This window comes from Xenopus tropicalis, chromosome 4 (assembly GCF_000004195.4).
Source record: "Xenopus tropicalis strain Nigerian chromosome 4, UCB_Xtro_10.0, whole genome shotgun sequence".
Lineage (NCBI taxonomy): Eukaryota > Metazoa > Chordata > Amphibia > Anura > Pipidae > Xenopus > Xenopus tropicalis.
Genome location: NC_030680.2, coordinates 91,883,251 through 91,899,575, shown reverse-complemented (window position 1 = coordinate 91,899,575; position 16,325 = coordinate 91,883,251). Strand labels below are relative to the sequence as shown.

The window sequence follows — 16,325 nt, the reverse complement described above, 5'->3', positions numbered from 1 at the left end:
ACAAGACAACTGATATGCAAAGTTTTTGTCTCATCGATCCACTATACGTGGACTAAATATCGCGTGAAACTAGGTTTTGGATGATACTATCGGTGTGTGTATGGCCAGCTTAACTTAGTAAGGCACAAGTCTTTTCTCTTGCTTACAGAAAGACAACATGTAGGTGAGCCATCCTAGAAAAAGATTTTAATACTTAAGCAAAAGGCCAAATCACTTTTTTTAAAATCTGATTTATTTCCTAATTTATTATTTTAACAATAATTATACCAATAGATTTATGATCATAAGACTCTTTAATAAAAATCAAATGCAAGTAGGTGCACAGAGAAAGAGAAACTCAGTTTTGTTCTTTTCATTTTTCTGCAGCTTGCCTAGCTTGTTCATGCTTGAGCATACCATCTCTGAGCAAAATATATTAGTGAACCAATCCCAGACTGGTGCCTGATTTTCAACATTAGAGCTGCCAGATATAATAAGCTATATAATATAGGGGACAGTGTCCATCTGACAAACACATGGTTGTTCTCCTCCAACCAGAGGTCTGTGTGTGCTTTTTTTTTTTTTTAGACCTTTTTTATATCAAATAGCTTTGAAAGATAAACTGTAGAACAAATATATATAGCGTGGGTTTGAATAACAAAAAAAAATATATCAATGTCTGCTAGCAGTAATGTTTCTTAAGACAATGCTAGTATGGAAGAATGTCAGTGGATTCTTAGCAAGCAGAAAAACAATGGAAGTTAATTATCAAGATAGCCATGCCTTAGGGCCATAATAACATATTATTTGCTGTCTGAACACAACAGTGCCCCAGGATATTGAGTTAGTGGTCAAGAATTTGCAGTGAATATTAAGCCAGGATTTGCCTTTAAGAGAAGCTTTTAAGGCTCAATATATGTGACTGATGTGACTTTCTGACCCAACTTGATGTAGATATATAAGGGGGAATTTTAAAATTTAAGAAGAGCTTGGCTGACAGCATTTAAAAAAATCAGCTGACACCCACTGGAAAGAGAGCTGAATGGTACTTCCCAAATTTTTAATTGTAAAACACTTGTATACCACAGGAGCAAACAGAAAACATTTCATGTGTCACCTCTCTAATAAGCTTGATATAGATAGATAATACTTTAAAGTGAAGGATTTTTGTACACGTCATGCCACAGTTTGGAAGATGACATAAAAACAGTAAAAAAATGGTTTCTTTGGCTAAATTGCATAACAAGATCTCTGTGTAAATTCTTCAGCATCTGTCTCTGAAACTTTTATCTGGAATTGCTTCCCATAAATGTTGGATGTACAGGGCATTCTGCCTCAGAAGCTTTATGATCCACGTGTTCAACCTAAGAGACAAAAAAGTAGATTTATATATATTTGTCCATATTAGAGTGAAAAAGTATTCCAGGCATGAGTAAAAGTTGGTCCAAAAGAACTGAAAATTAAATAGCTCTGCTTTTCAATGAAATCTAAAATAGTTTATTTGGATTCTGATATTTGGGCACCACCAGACCATGGTTTATTTGCTGGAAATTGTGCTTAGTAGCAAGAGAAGTGGTGGATCCAGGTTTTTCAGTAACACCAAGTAAGCTTGATGCTTACCCAATGGTCAGTGCACACTTGTGTTGTTTTGTCTGAGAAAAAATTAGAAGCGATGAAAGTCTGAAGTTATAGTGTTTGCCCAACACTCAGGAGCAAAAAACACATTTGGCCCACTGTGCTTTCCTAAACAGTATTGCTCCAGTAAACCTTACTTATCTCAGGGGATTTATTGTGTTCCAGGAGAAACAATTTTGTTTTTTGTTAAAAATTGGATAAAAATTGGATAAACTTCAAAGTTTCATTTCAAGTACTACATACCATATAGATAGGGTTCAGGCAGTGGTTTTAATCTTCAGACATATTCTGGTTGTTAGATTATCATTTAACCTAGCCATCAGGCAGTGGTTTGAATGACAGACTGAAAAAAGATTAGAAGAGGGAAGAAGGAGGGAAGTGAAAGTGAGAGAAACTTGCAATTTTCAGCACTTAAGTCTTGGTATGCTTGAGCAATGCAAGAGTGCCTTCAGACTCTTCAGACAAATTTCACAAAGTGACTGTTGTATTTTGGTGTCTAACACCACACACAAGTCAGTTCTTTGACTACCTTTTTCCTTCCTGCCTTGTATACTTCAGTTTCTTTAGTCTCACAACTCTTCCCTAAAGCTAACCATACCCATACCGATAAAATTGTACAAAAACTAATTTTTGTGTGATTTTCTGTATGTCTGTAGGACACAAGATCCTAACTGATATCTTTGTACCATGGATCTGACATCTGCTAGATTTTGGCCTTTGCATTAGTGGTACAAACAAACAATCTTTCTATGATCTTTCCACGTGTTTGTTCTCAGAACATGTCAGTTCGTTTGTTTATTCAGTATTGTAGTATAGGCATTAATTCAGCTTCCTTTCAGTCATAAGAATCTAGCTGTTTGTACAGCGCAGCAGCTTTCATTACATTACTAATGACTAATTATAACTTTGCCTAATCTGCAGCAGTGGAAAAAAGAATATAAAGCTATGCTATAATTGTATGTGTATTGTATATGAGTTACATAGTGATGTACAGACTTTTGTTAGACAAAATCCACTATGCATAAAACATATATATATATGGAAAGTTCTGAGAATTTGTATTTTCTGTGTTGTTTATTTTCTTAACTCCTCCATATTTTATGGATAGACATACGAATGAGTGAGGTAGAATCACATTGTTGGAAGAAAGTAGATTGGCCCATGTGTACCAGAAAATATGCAAGCACATAAGTTTTTATTTTGATGAAAGGGCTCCTTTAAAAATTAGAATTTCATTTTCTATGTAGGGTTTATTTGGTTTATTGAAAGTTTTTCACTCATTATCTAAATATTTCAAGTGTCCTATATGTCCAGATAATAGCATATAAAACAGAACATAGTACCTGGATAAAGGATCCCATACCTGTATATATATAAGTGTTGTGTTGGTTAAGCTGAATGTGGCACAAAATATGAACTGTCTCATTTTTTTCTATAACATATGTGCTCTATATTAATTAGGTAATTAACAAAATAAAAAGAAAAAATAATTTTCTTTGCCAATAAAAGGTTACTAAAAATCAATTATAGGGTTAATTACTTGTTAGAGTTACTATTTGCAAAGAGCAGAGTGCTGAAACATGTACTTTCTGCCCTGATTCCCCAATAATTTCCATTGCGCCTGCACAGTGAATTGATGTTGGGGGTGGAGGGTTATCTGTAGCCTTCAGGGGATTAGCATATGGCTCAGAGAGGCATGAAAACAAAATGGAGCAGAAACCTGCTCAGTAGATACATAACAGAGTTTGTGTTCACATCAACGCAGGATAAACAGTGATGGATTTATCTCTGTATGAGTAGACTGAATTCCTGAAAACTGTGTGCCATGCATGAATAATGTCAGTTATGGCCACATTACTGTAATGTTGCCATTTCCTAGAGTCTCATTAGCTCTTGTTTAGCTTAAACTGTTTTACTTACTGCAGAGGAAGTCATTAAAGATATCCAGTTCAAAATATCAATAAAACCTGTCAAGGTAAATAATATATAGAAATATTTTTTGCATTGGTGGTCACACATCTGAGAGGATCCCTAAAGTGCTACTTTGCTCTCAAAGGAGTCAATTTCCATTAAATCACACTTCTGGTTATTACTTATCAATATTCAGATTTTAAACAAAATGGCTTGCAAATGACAACATTTCATTTCTGTCGCTATGATGCAATGAAGTTACAGTTTCCAAGATAGTGGTAGACCCCGATGTAATAACAAAGTAAATCCTACATCGGTAAATTTGTGTCACCCCTAATTTATAAGGTCACTGTGCAAGCTACAGAAAAACCTATGCTGAATAACATTTATAGCCCCTCCTCTCTGATCATCTACCGTATCATAACATTCCCTCTGGAGATAATAACACAGATGCAAGAAAACTAAGCAGATAAAGTCATCCAATCAGGGCAACTCTCAACCAAATTCACTGGCATCTGTCCATGTGTATGGACCAAGGCAACCTGATTTTAAACTGGAATTAATTAGATTGTATCATTTTCAAAATACAGGTATGGGACATGTTATCCAGAATGCCTAGGACCATGGGTTTTCCAGATAGGTAGTCTTTCCATCATTTGGATCTTTTTATCTTAAGTCTACAAAAAAATTGTTTAAACATTAAATAAACCCAATAGGATTGTTTTGCCTCCAATAAGGATTAATTATATCTTAGCTTGGATCAAGTACAAGTAGTGCTGCTTTATAATTACTTTAAAAAAGTAAATTATTTTTAAAAATGAAGTTCCTGTAATTCGGCTCTTTCTAGATAATGAGTTTCCAGATAATGGATACCCCATACCTGTACTGTATTCCATATTTCAATTCCCATATTTTCATGAATGTGTGCAAAAAAAGTTACTATTATTTCTAATATGTCAATATGTATTTAACTTTCTTTTCTGTACTTATTAGGATTTGGGTCTCAATAGTTTGAAAAGCTAGTGACTTATTGCTTGGCCTTAAGCATATCCAATAGCACCAGTGCTTCTTTCTTACTTATTGAGTGTTTTTATTTTATGGTAAACAAACTCTCCCCAAAACTACCCTGCATATTCAAGGTTAGGATGTATCAAAGAGTCAAAATTATGCTTGTGAACCTTAAATACCTGACATTTAAGGAGCACAGCCTCCTTGCCCCGTTCTGGTTGATCCTTTAGATATTTCTATATTAACCTTAACAAGTGACCTAAGCATATTTTTTTACAGTGGAGGTTAGTCTTCATTCCTGGCTTTACAAAGCAATGCACTTGTATTTGCTATTAGGTGAATGCCACTCGCCTGAGTGATCATAATGAAGATTATATAAAGTAAATAAATAATCATTTAATGATCAGAATATTAGCTTTAAATGTTGTTTTTCTAACTGAAAGTAAGGCTAAATGGGTGACTGAACCCTAGAATCAAAACAAGTTTATTTTTGTGACTGCCAACAAATATAATTCTATAATATAATATCAAGTTCTATCATGCTTTATGGTTGAGATTCTAGCCAACATTCAGACCACAGTGATCCAAAATCTTCCTTAAAACTCTCTGCTTGTATCACTGTATAATTAATGTCAGATCAAAGATCAAAGTGCAACCGCGAACTTGCACTAACACGCTGGTACTTTGATAGCAGCATGATAGATGTAATGATCCCTGGTGTTTAAAGGGTTGATTTAGTTTAGCAATAACAGTTTTAGAAATATTTGGAGAAACTATATATACTATGCAGTAGAGGACAGATTTATCAACATTTGAATATTTGATTCACCTAAAAATGTGGTCAAAATATGTCAGCGTAAATATATGGAGTATATTTTGAATACGAATTGTTGGAATTTAAGAAGTGAAAGCTAAAAAAGTTTCTATAGAAGTCAATTGGTATTATCTCTAATAATGAATTTATTTCCCATTTCATTAAATTATTATTCTATTTTCAGCCTCACTACATGAATGAAACAATGTGTTTATGGTGTAGAATCACTGCCACCTAGTGGTCAAATTGGTTTCTGATGACATTTATAAAGGTAAAACCATGCAGTATATGTATAGAACTGAACCAAATGTAACAGTTCAAACAGGGGTAACCATGAATAGTGTGACTACTGTACATGACTAGCACTTGGCTTGCTCTCTTTGGTCTCCACTTAGTAACAGGGCTGGATGTGCTGGTAGGTCTGGAGTAAAAGTTGGGAACCAGGGGCCCCATGAATACGATATGGGTAGTGGTAGATTTATCAAAATGAACAGTATTTTGCCCCACCAACAGAAGACATGTTAAGTCATACCTCAGAACATTTTGAAAATGGAAAGAGGAACAAAAAAAAAATGCCACATGTAGTGCAGTGAAATTTTTTTGACCACACACATTTTTGCGACCACACCCCCTAAATACCACTCCCATTTGACTAAAGTCAGCAGGTTATTTAAAGACACATTGAAACACATTTCTGGGGGTATTATGTGTTACTACAGTTTTGTTAAAAAAGCTGAAATTGTCCTTTAAGCTGCAAGTTCCCCCAAGAGAACTGTTTAAGCTTATTAGTTATAAATGTATAAGTGCAAAACAATGTGTCTAAGTGCAGGTGAAGCTTGTTTAGATTTCTCTCTGCCAAAAACTACATTTTAACTAAGGCTAATGCCAGACGAGGTGTAGGGCGGATATTTTCATCAAGCGGAAAATCACTTGCCGAAAATACCGCCCTATGCCTCCTACATGTGCCTGCACCCGAATGAATGGAACACATGCAGCCGAAATACACATAAAAACACGCGACTTTCAAACTATCAAATTTTTATGCGTATTTCCGCTACATGTGCCTGCACCCGAGCGTATTCTATTCATTCTGGTGTAGGCACAAGTAGGCGGCGTTGGCCGGAATTTTCAGCAAGTGTTTGGCCCCAGGGCCAAGTGATCAAATTAGCCTGGATTCTCCCGATATCGCCCACCCATAGGTGGGGGTATCGGGAGAAGATCCGCTTGCTTGGCAACATCGCCAAGAGAGTGGATCTGAAGGTGTTTGGGCACCTTAAAGGAGAAGGAAAGGCTAATAAAGAGTTAATCTCAAGCTGCAGGCATACCTTCAGTTCTCTCAATAGTGCCCTTAAGTCTCCCCATATTTCACCTGTTCAGAAGATCAGAAGCCAGACAGGAAGAAAAAACGCTGAGCTGTGTAAAGAAAGTTCCCATAATGCATCACTCCTGCACAGACACCCAGACCAAGTGAACATGCTCAGTTAGTAAGACTATCAGTCAGCTTCCTGCTGATTGGCTCAGATCTACATTCCTAAGGGGGGGGAGTGAGTTCTTAAAATATCGAAAATATCAGCCCTACGCCACATCTGGCATCAGCCTTAGTACTCCCCATCTGATATCCACCTAGTGTGGGGACCACAGTTGGAAAGGCATTCATCCCTGAAAGGCTTCCACTATAAAGGATCTGTTTCACTGACATGTTCCTCAGTGTTAAGACTTTAGCTTCACATCCTTCTGTCTCCTATTGGTAGCAGTGCATAAACCTCTAAAAGCTGAGTAACCTTTGCAATACCACTAACATCCTACTTATTATTACTGGTGTATCCCACTCTGATTCTTGTACAATAAAATACCTCTAAAGTTAAAACAAGTATTACCTAAGCTGGAAAAACCAATGCTCTTCTCCAAACTATGTAGGAAGGGGGTGGCTAAAATAATTTGCTGAGGAGCAAGTAACTGTATTAATTAAAGTAAATCCTGCGTCATATCCAGTATTATTCTGTATATGAATTTTTTTAAAACCCCTTTATAATTACTTCACACATGCTGACTGGCAGCCTCCAACAAAGATTATATTTTAAATGAAATGATCAAATGATTCCAAATAAATAATATTTTCTTAACCTGTTAATTGTTTGTGGTCAATTAAAGTCATTAAGATGTGTATACTGTTTGTCCAGGTATTAATGCACTCAGAAATTTCAACCCCTGTGTTGCAATGTGTTAGAAATAGCTTGTTAATGTTGTTGTTGAACTGTAACAATAATATTTTTTTTCTGCGTCTCACTTTGTTCTTAATGCAGCTGATAAAAGAATTAGGGGCTGATTCACAAAAGGTTGTTAACACTTAACGCATAGTTTTATGATTTATCAAAGCAATTTTGCATGCGTTATTACTCATATCACATGCGCAAAGATCTCAATTGTTGCGAAGCGTTATGTGCATCGCATTGCGATAATTATCTTATAGAAATAATACTAACGCATAATGCAGGGTTGTCTTGAAGGCTCTTGGTTATGTATGATTTAAGCTTCTGATATATTAGAAGCTTAGTAAGGGCTAGATAGTAACCCTGTACACTGTATGAATGATATATTGGGGGGTATATAAAGGAAGTGACATGAGTATGCCACACCTCCTCTGATGAAGCACCCAATGGTGCGAAATGTGTTAGGAGAGTGGGTGCCATGAGACACTGGGATGCACCTATCCATTGTTTGGTATAGTATGTTTATTGCTTAAATTTGAATTGTTTATTTTGAGCCAATAAATGTTTTGTTTTTCTCACTGAAATATGCTGTTATTTGTTCATTACTAAAAAAACATTGCTGTTTGTGTGTGTTTGTGAACATGGAGTTTGCAGTCGGATTTTTGTTAGATTGTGAAGAAGAGAATCAAGTATGTGATCATCCTAGGTGATGCATGCTGGAGTTTTCAGGGAACCTGTAATTTTCAGAAAGTAACGGTTATGTGAATATTAGCATATATCGCGTGCTACGAAATAACGCATAAATATATTGCATGCTTTAAAATATGTAATTGCAACATAAATAACGACAATAAAATCGCTTCTTAGTTCAGCCAAGTGTCCTTTTTGTGAATCGATCGTTAATTCTCCAGATATAAGAAGTGATATTATTTTTAACACCGGCTAAAAATAACACTCGTTTTATCGACCTTTTGTGAATCACCCCCTTATTCTTTCCTTTAAAAAATAATTGGGCACTTTTATCAAGTTCAGAAACATCATTAATAAATACATTTATCAGCCCTGTATATATAGCCACTGGTTTCAATTAACACTAGCTCACATACGCTAGCGAATTTTTACTGAAAGATAGTGCCGCTAGAGAAAATTTGCTAGTATTCTCTAGCCGCAGCAACAATTTTACGCCTGCGAAGTTGCATGAAGTATGGTAAAGCTTTCCAAGGTGAAGCTTCACTTCTTTGTAAATGTGCCCCATTGAATGGAAAGACATGAAAGTGCATGGTGCCGATGAAGCAATGATGTGATGTATATGGCAGTCTGAAATCTCTGCAGTCTCACATTTGGTGAATTGTGCCACTCAGCACATGGTAGATTAAGTTAAATTAGATTAAGTTTGGCACTTTCTCAGCCAATTTATGGTTGTATAAATGCATAAATGAACACGGTAACTAAAAATATAATAGCAATTATAAACCACAAGTGTACTAGAACCCTGCGTGTCTGCATGATCCCATATACCATATAATCAAATGCTTTACTTGGCAGGGGTAGTGTGGTGCTTTAATAAGTGCTAAAGGTTGTAAAATTGTGCCGTGCAGTGTATTTACTGGCAAGACACATCCTTGCAAGATTAAATGCCCGTGGTGCAGAAAGGTTTAACATTTAGACATAATATGCTCTCTTAACATGTCGAGCACACAGACAACAGTGTAAATGTACTGTTCTGTCTGGGGAATAATAAAAACTAGGTATTTTAGAGTAGTCAAGTAGAAGATTTAGATAAAATAATTAAAAGAATGGAAACAGAAAGAAAAACTTCTGTCCTTTATTCTAGATTACATCTGACCTTTTATACCAACAATCAAAGGAGGAGAAAAAAATTAAAAGAACAATAGGTATTCATGAAAGAGGAAATCCTTGTCATAGTTATTTGTGTAGCTATTAGAAGAACAACATGGAGCACTGCTACTGAGGCAGCACTGTCATGGTTTACATGTAGAGATATTCTTTGTAATATGGTTACAGGACACTAGATGCTAGACTAAAAGTAAGAACAGATCTAACTGGGCCCCAGGCAAGGCAAGGCAAGGCCACTTTCTTCCCTCAGTACAAAGTTTTTCCACAGACAAATGTTATATATATTGTATATATAGATAGCTAAGCATCTATTTTAGCTTTTCCTAAACCACTAATCTCATCATTCTGAGACAAATGCCGCTGGTTGTCAATGTTATTTATACACAAAACATTTAGCAACATGATTGCAGTGGCTATCAGAACTCATAGCAGGATGACACAGTTACAATTTCAAGTAAAATACCCCCAGGCAATTTGCTCAGCTCAGCTCTAGTCTTGAGGGAGATAACTGGTGGCATTAATTTGGCAAGTGTGGGCAGTGGACAGTCCCGAGTTGATGCTGTAGGAGCAGAGTTAAAACAAGTGATGCTCCAGCTATGTCGGGGTGCATTCTTCTACCCATAGAGTCAAGCATGCCAGTGATTTTTATCTGGCCCATATCTACACCATGCTGTGTGTGCAGCATCAGTGGCATCAGAAGAAAGGGAATGGCACTCCCGGCAAGTCATTCCCGAAGAGAGTTAAGGCTCCTATACAAGGTTTCGTACGATATTTGGTGCCTGTATGGTAGATTGATAAGGCGACCAATATTCCAAAAGCCTTGGATATTGGTTGTCTCATCGATTGGGTGGGATGGAAACTTTTGACTTAGTATGTAATCTGGCCCTGAAACCACCCCACACACCCAGGGTTTGGAGTAGGCACTTGCAGTGCCTAGATGGATTTTAGTTCTTGAACCCCTTCTCGACAAGTTCTTGACCTCCTGCTGTTGCTAAACAAAGGTTGTTGGTAGTGACAAGCACATTTTTTGCTTAGTATGGATTTGAGGTAAAATTCCCTATTTTGCCATTGGCGAATATTTTCTTTAAACTGATGCAAAATTTAACTGCAGAAACTTTTGCTCTGAAAAAATGTGGTGAAACAACACCCATAGAATCCAATATATAAACTGCTGCAGCAGAAAAGGTCACCATGAAACAATGCCCATAGACTCCAATGTATTCTGTATGGAAAAAGTCACTGTAATAAAAACGCTAATATAATTCAATGTACAGTATTTGCACTGTAAAATGTAGTAGCAACAAAAAAGGCACCATAAAAAAATCATACCAAAAAAATACCCGATTCCAGGACTGATTTTGTGACAGATTACAGGACAGATTCCTCATTGCTAGTTTTAATGCACTTGTTTTTTTTTCATTCATGAAATATTAATTAGTTACAGGAATTTATTGTCTACAGTGTTTTAGGTAAACTGATACCAGTTCTTCTTGTTGGACCTGCTTACTCATTTGGTAGAAAGGCAGTGAGAATGCATGGAATGGCACGAATGAGCCTGGGCCATTAGCATTTTGTCACCATTATACCTGTGCTGCTCTGCACATCAGTTGCTATCTCTGGGCAAGCTGCTAATATCATTATAATAATTATATAATACAAGTTTGTTACTCCTGTTGCACACAGTGCACAATTTTTTCATGCTAAAATTAAAATTAAAAAACAAACAACTTATTTTATGATAAAAAAAAATCCTTATCAGAATTTCTACTGAAGTTTTGCATAATGAAGCTTTCCAGTATACATATATTAAAAAATACCTATGGTTTAAAAGTTATTTGTAGAAGCATTTGCAATTAAAAGCTGTTTGCTCTCTGGTTGTAACAATTGAGACATTAGGGCTCATTTACAATGCCTTGTGCTGTGTGCAAAAGTACAAAAAAGGGCATTTTCTGCACATTGCCCATTGTGTGGGTCATTGTGTGAATAGCCACAGGCTTCTGTGCTCCTTTTTGGACTGTTTTTTTTTTAATATAGTGCGACAGAGCCCCCACATTTTCAATCTGGCACTCCATGGAGTGAGCAAGTGCTAGTAAATGAGCACCAAGGGGCATGTTCTTGCACTTGTACGCCACCCCAGGAATATAAATAGCCCCTTATGTAGTAAAAGTTATTTCTCATGTAGGTCTGTTAATTAGCTGGCTTCTTCATTATTTCAGGATTCAGGGTGAGAGGGGGTTAGCGTGACTGGGTGGTGTGAGAGACAGGAGGGCCTAGAGGTGCAGAAACATTTTTTTATCACTAGTACTTCACAACAGTCTTGTAGCAACAGATGTTCACAGTTCCTCCTTGAGATCTAACAGTTACAGTACATTCACGTAATAGAATATCTCAGTGTAGCTACTTACTTAAAGGGCACCTATTACACTAAAATTGCTCCCCCCACCAGAGGCGGGGGCTAATAGAGCCCACACTCCAGTTGGGGGAGTGCAGGGTAAGCTTCCTCCTTGTGCAGGCAGCTTAGCACTATAGGGGGCTATTTTTGTAAAAAAGTTTTACCCTAGGGTGAGCTTTCATAGGACCTTGTCCCTACAATAGCTAGTCTTACTTACCCTTACATCCTCATTATTTTTAGCAAATGGAGTCCAAAAAAGGACTTTCCCTTTTCCCAGGTATTTAAAAATAATTTAACATCTATTTAAGCAGATGGTTTGCCTATTAACAAAAATGAAGATGGAGAGAGATGCTTTACAAATGGCTTCTGGCTTATGATGCAAGTTACATTACCATAAACTCAATAGATTTGTATTTTATCTCACCTCCCTATTGCACTGTCTTTATTTATTTTGCACAGTTTTAAGAGCAGTTAAACCGTAATATACTATAATATAGTTGCTACACATATCCTCCCTGTGTGTAATTTTGTATATTGTGAGATTGCACAGCGCTGTGTATCCTTATACATACATACATATCTCTCTTTTCCAGGTAAATTGTACAGTGAGTATTTGTTGTTATTTACTGCAGTGTTGCTCCTGGCCACAAGAGAATGCTGTAGCTACAGGAACAAATCCTGTTTAAAGTGTAAGCCAATTCCTGCTTGACCAACAAAATTCCTGAAATTGTAAGAATGCTTTGTGCTACACTTCTTCACTAGATGTTACTATAAATATATATATAGCTGTTTTAACTTTACGTAAACCTAAACATATTAATTATAATGTTGCTCTCTGATTACCTTATTCTAACATAAGTAGGCCTTTACAATATATAATGTGAATAGAATGTAACCTTTTGCTTGCGTGTTTAATGCTGTTCCATAGGAGGTAGTTGTGTTCCAATTAGAGGATCTGTTACCAAACTTTTTTTTCCCATTGCATTGATTAACAGTTGGCTTATATATTATTATTTAAAGGAGAAAGAAAGGTAAAAACTAAGTAAGCTTTATCAGAGATCTATGTAAATACAGCCATAAGCACTCACAGAAACGCTGCACTGACTTCTCTGTCGAAAGATTCTTGTGTCTGTAATTCCTGTGCCAGAGACACAGAGCTTTCTGTTCTCTGCTCTTTCCTGCTCCCCCCTCCCTCAAGAATGCTAAGGACTCACTCCCCCCCCCCTTAGGAATGTGGTTCTGAGCCAATCAGCAGGAAGCTGACTCATAGGGGCCGATTCATTAAAACACGAGTTCGAATCCCAAATGGGAAAAATTCGGATTGGATAAGATAATTTCTGAAGATCACAAATATCATGAAAATGGTTACGAAAAAATCGTATTAGTCACGAAAAAATCGTATTGGCGATCCGAAAGTCCCGAAATTTTCGTACTTAACGATTGTAAACAGCGGCAGAACCTTTCCAGATTTTTCTCGCAAGCGTACGAAAAAGTCGCGTAAGCGCGAAAAAATCGGCGAAAATACGCTCGGAGCATTTGAATGAGCATGTTCACTTGGTCTTGGTGCAGGAGTGAGGCATTATGGGAACTTTCTTTACACAGCTCAGTGTTTTTTCTTCCTGTTTGGCTTCTGATCATCTGAACAGGGCACTATTGAGAGAACTGAAGGTATGCCTGCAGCTTGAGATTAACTCTTTATTAGCCTTTCCTTCTCCTTTAAGATACAACAAGCTGTTTTACATATTACAGAGAAAATACATCTGAATGTCATCATCATTGATTTAATATTTAATCAATATACTCAAATATAATAGTATGTGGAAATATATCTACATGAAAAAAGTACAAAATCTAAATATATTGGTCAATGTCTATTTAACAGCAATTAGATATTGTTGTTTTTTTAAAGAACGTAGTGGAACCATGTTTTGCAGACCAAAGTTTGGCCCATTGCTCAAAAAAGTTGCTTGTTATTTATATTAACCCAACACTTTGCACTTATTTTTAATACAGCTCTCAACTAAAGCAACAGGAATAACCTGTAATATATACAAATTACTTTTGAAGTTCCCTGATGTGTATAAAGATATCTGGCCTAAAGCCTCGTACATTCATATGATGGAAATTCTTTGTGATTTGTAATATCTTGCAAATTTTCCCATTTCATTCTTCTTGCAAATATATACAATCCAGTTTCTCTGGATGTAATAGTGTGGTAGAAGTGCATTCAAGTGCAGGTATGTGGTCATAAAAGAGGTAATTCCCTGTAAGGTACAGGCATGGAAGCTGGATAAGAACCAATGAATGAGGGATGTCCTACATTTGCTAAAGTTAGAGCACAACCATCCAAAGGGTACAGTTAACTGATGAAAATTATTGTAGTTTAGCAATAGGGGGAAATAATAAGGGGAAAACCTATTTTTGCACATCCCTGTTATTGCTGTAAAGAAGGCATAGACAAGTACCCAGAATCCTCTGTTTCACATTGTGTGTAGTCGAAGTCTGTTTCATTGTGCAGCTTTGTGTATCTTAAGGATTGTAGGACATAGCTGCAAGAGATAATTAGGACACAATAACTACATAGCTCTTTGAGTTCATTGGAATGTTAACAGAACATATAAAGGAACATATAAATGTCAGAAATAAAAACATGTGGGAGAGCAACATTCCCACATTTGATAATCTGAATTCTTCAGTTATGGCATGAAGGTTAAATGGACAGTCATAATTATGTAACAATGGCGCTATAAATAGTCACATTTGTTATGCAAGGACTTCTGTGAATTGGGGCACAAACAGAGTAAATGTGATGCTGAAAATTATTATTTGCAGCTGTACTGTTTGTAGGAGGCAGATAACAAGAACAAGCACAAAAAAATGACGCGTATGACAATTTTTTTGACGCCGGTGACAATTATTTGTTGCACTGCAAATTTTGTCTCCCATTTTGTGAAAAAAATCTGCAAATGCTGAAATGTGGAAATTTGCCGTCAATCCATGCCTGTTGAAAAGACATTCACCTCTGTGTTCTTTAGTTCCCTTAAGCTTAGATTTAAAAAAAATCAGCAGTGTCAACCAAACAGGGTTTTAAACATGGTCTCTTAGTTTCTGCAAAAGCATATCCACATAAATTGCCAAAGGTTGGAAAACGGATTATACCTCAGAAATGATTTTAGGGGAAATAAATATATGATATTTAGGATAGTTGATACACAAGAAATTATACAGTCCCTTGATTAATGCACCCTTCATTACAGTTTAATTCAACAATATATTCAGTTCCTCCTTAAATTTGACTATTGGTTCCCCATTAAGTTTTTTAAAATATGCGATGTTGGTTAGCTGTAGATAAGCTACTGCGTCATATTCAGTCTTAAAATAATATAATCATACCACCACCTTTATTTGGCTTAGTGATGATGATGGCAATACCATTATTAAATGCTTGCAATGCATTACATTTATGTATGGAAATGTATTTAGGAACCTTCCATTTATTACTTAGATCTTACTTTGATCATTTTTTTTCTCCATCATCACTGAGGCTGGGAAAATACTAGGGGGACAAAGTTACTTTTTATACTCTATTTTTGTTTCAGTTGGAATAAATGTTCATCCCTAAATTAATAAGTACCCTTATCCATAAACTAAGTCTTTAACTTTAGTTAAAAATATCCAAAGTAACATTATAGAGGGAATGTACATGAAACAGGATTACATTTTACAAAATTTCAGTTAATACATGATTCAATAGGTTAAATACATTTACCTTCATGAACCATTTCTAAAGTCTGTCCTTTGGAGGAACATGATGTCTGCCTTTCCTCAACCTGATTTCCATGCATGCAAATTCTCTTCTGTGCTGGCCTTTTTCCTATACTGCTCATTTTTTTCTCATGCAGTTGCCCCATTAGCCACTTTACAACATGTTTGGGAGCCAGATGCAATAAAATCTTGACCTCACTCAAAGTCATTGGAGCTCTTGGAAATACAAAGCTTCAAAAACATCTAGGAAGGAAAGACTACCTATAAATTACTTCATCCCCTAAATAGCAAAACCATTGACAAACACATGCTCCCAGAGATAACCATGGCACTTAATTAGCTCATTGCCACCAAGTCCCTTTGTGGGAGACACTCTATGCCAATGTCAAACAATGGCACTGTCAGGACAGGTTTTTATTGGGAAGCACTTTATAATCCTGACAGTAATGTCTTCTATTAAGTCTATTTGAACTAGATGGCATTATAATTATGCAACTTGAAACCACCCAAACATTTTTGCACAATCAAAGAAAATGTAATTCTATATATCATAATTAAAGATCTTCTGCAATTGAAAGCAGTATTTGACCTATTCGGAACATGTGATTGTGACGACAATGCAATAGAATCTACCTCTCCTCTAACCAAGACTTTTACCATGCTGTTCATGTTTCTTAAAAGGTGTTAGTTAGGTGTCTTGAATTAATTTTCTGCCTGATTAGTACTATTTTCAAGGGATTCACACTGTAGAATT

At 36.2% G+C, this 16,325-nt stretch overlaps 1 long non-coding RNA gene across 1 annotated transcript; it reads right to left on the bottom strand.

The window, feature by feature from the left end:
* Positions 1-274: 274 nt before the first annotated feature.
* LOC116410216 lies at positions 275-14,354 on the bottom strand. Its single transcript, XR_004222180.1, has 2 exons — positions 14,272-14,354; positions 275-1,343 (listed from the first exon to the last, which is right to left on the bottom strand). It is a non-coding gene; the product is annotated as an uncharacterized LOC116410216 (long non-coding RNA).
* Between the last annotated feature and the right edge of the window lie 1,971 nt (positions 14,355-16,325).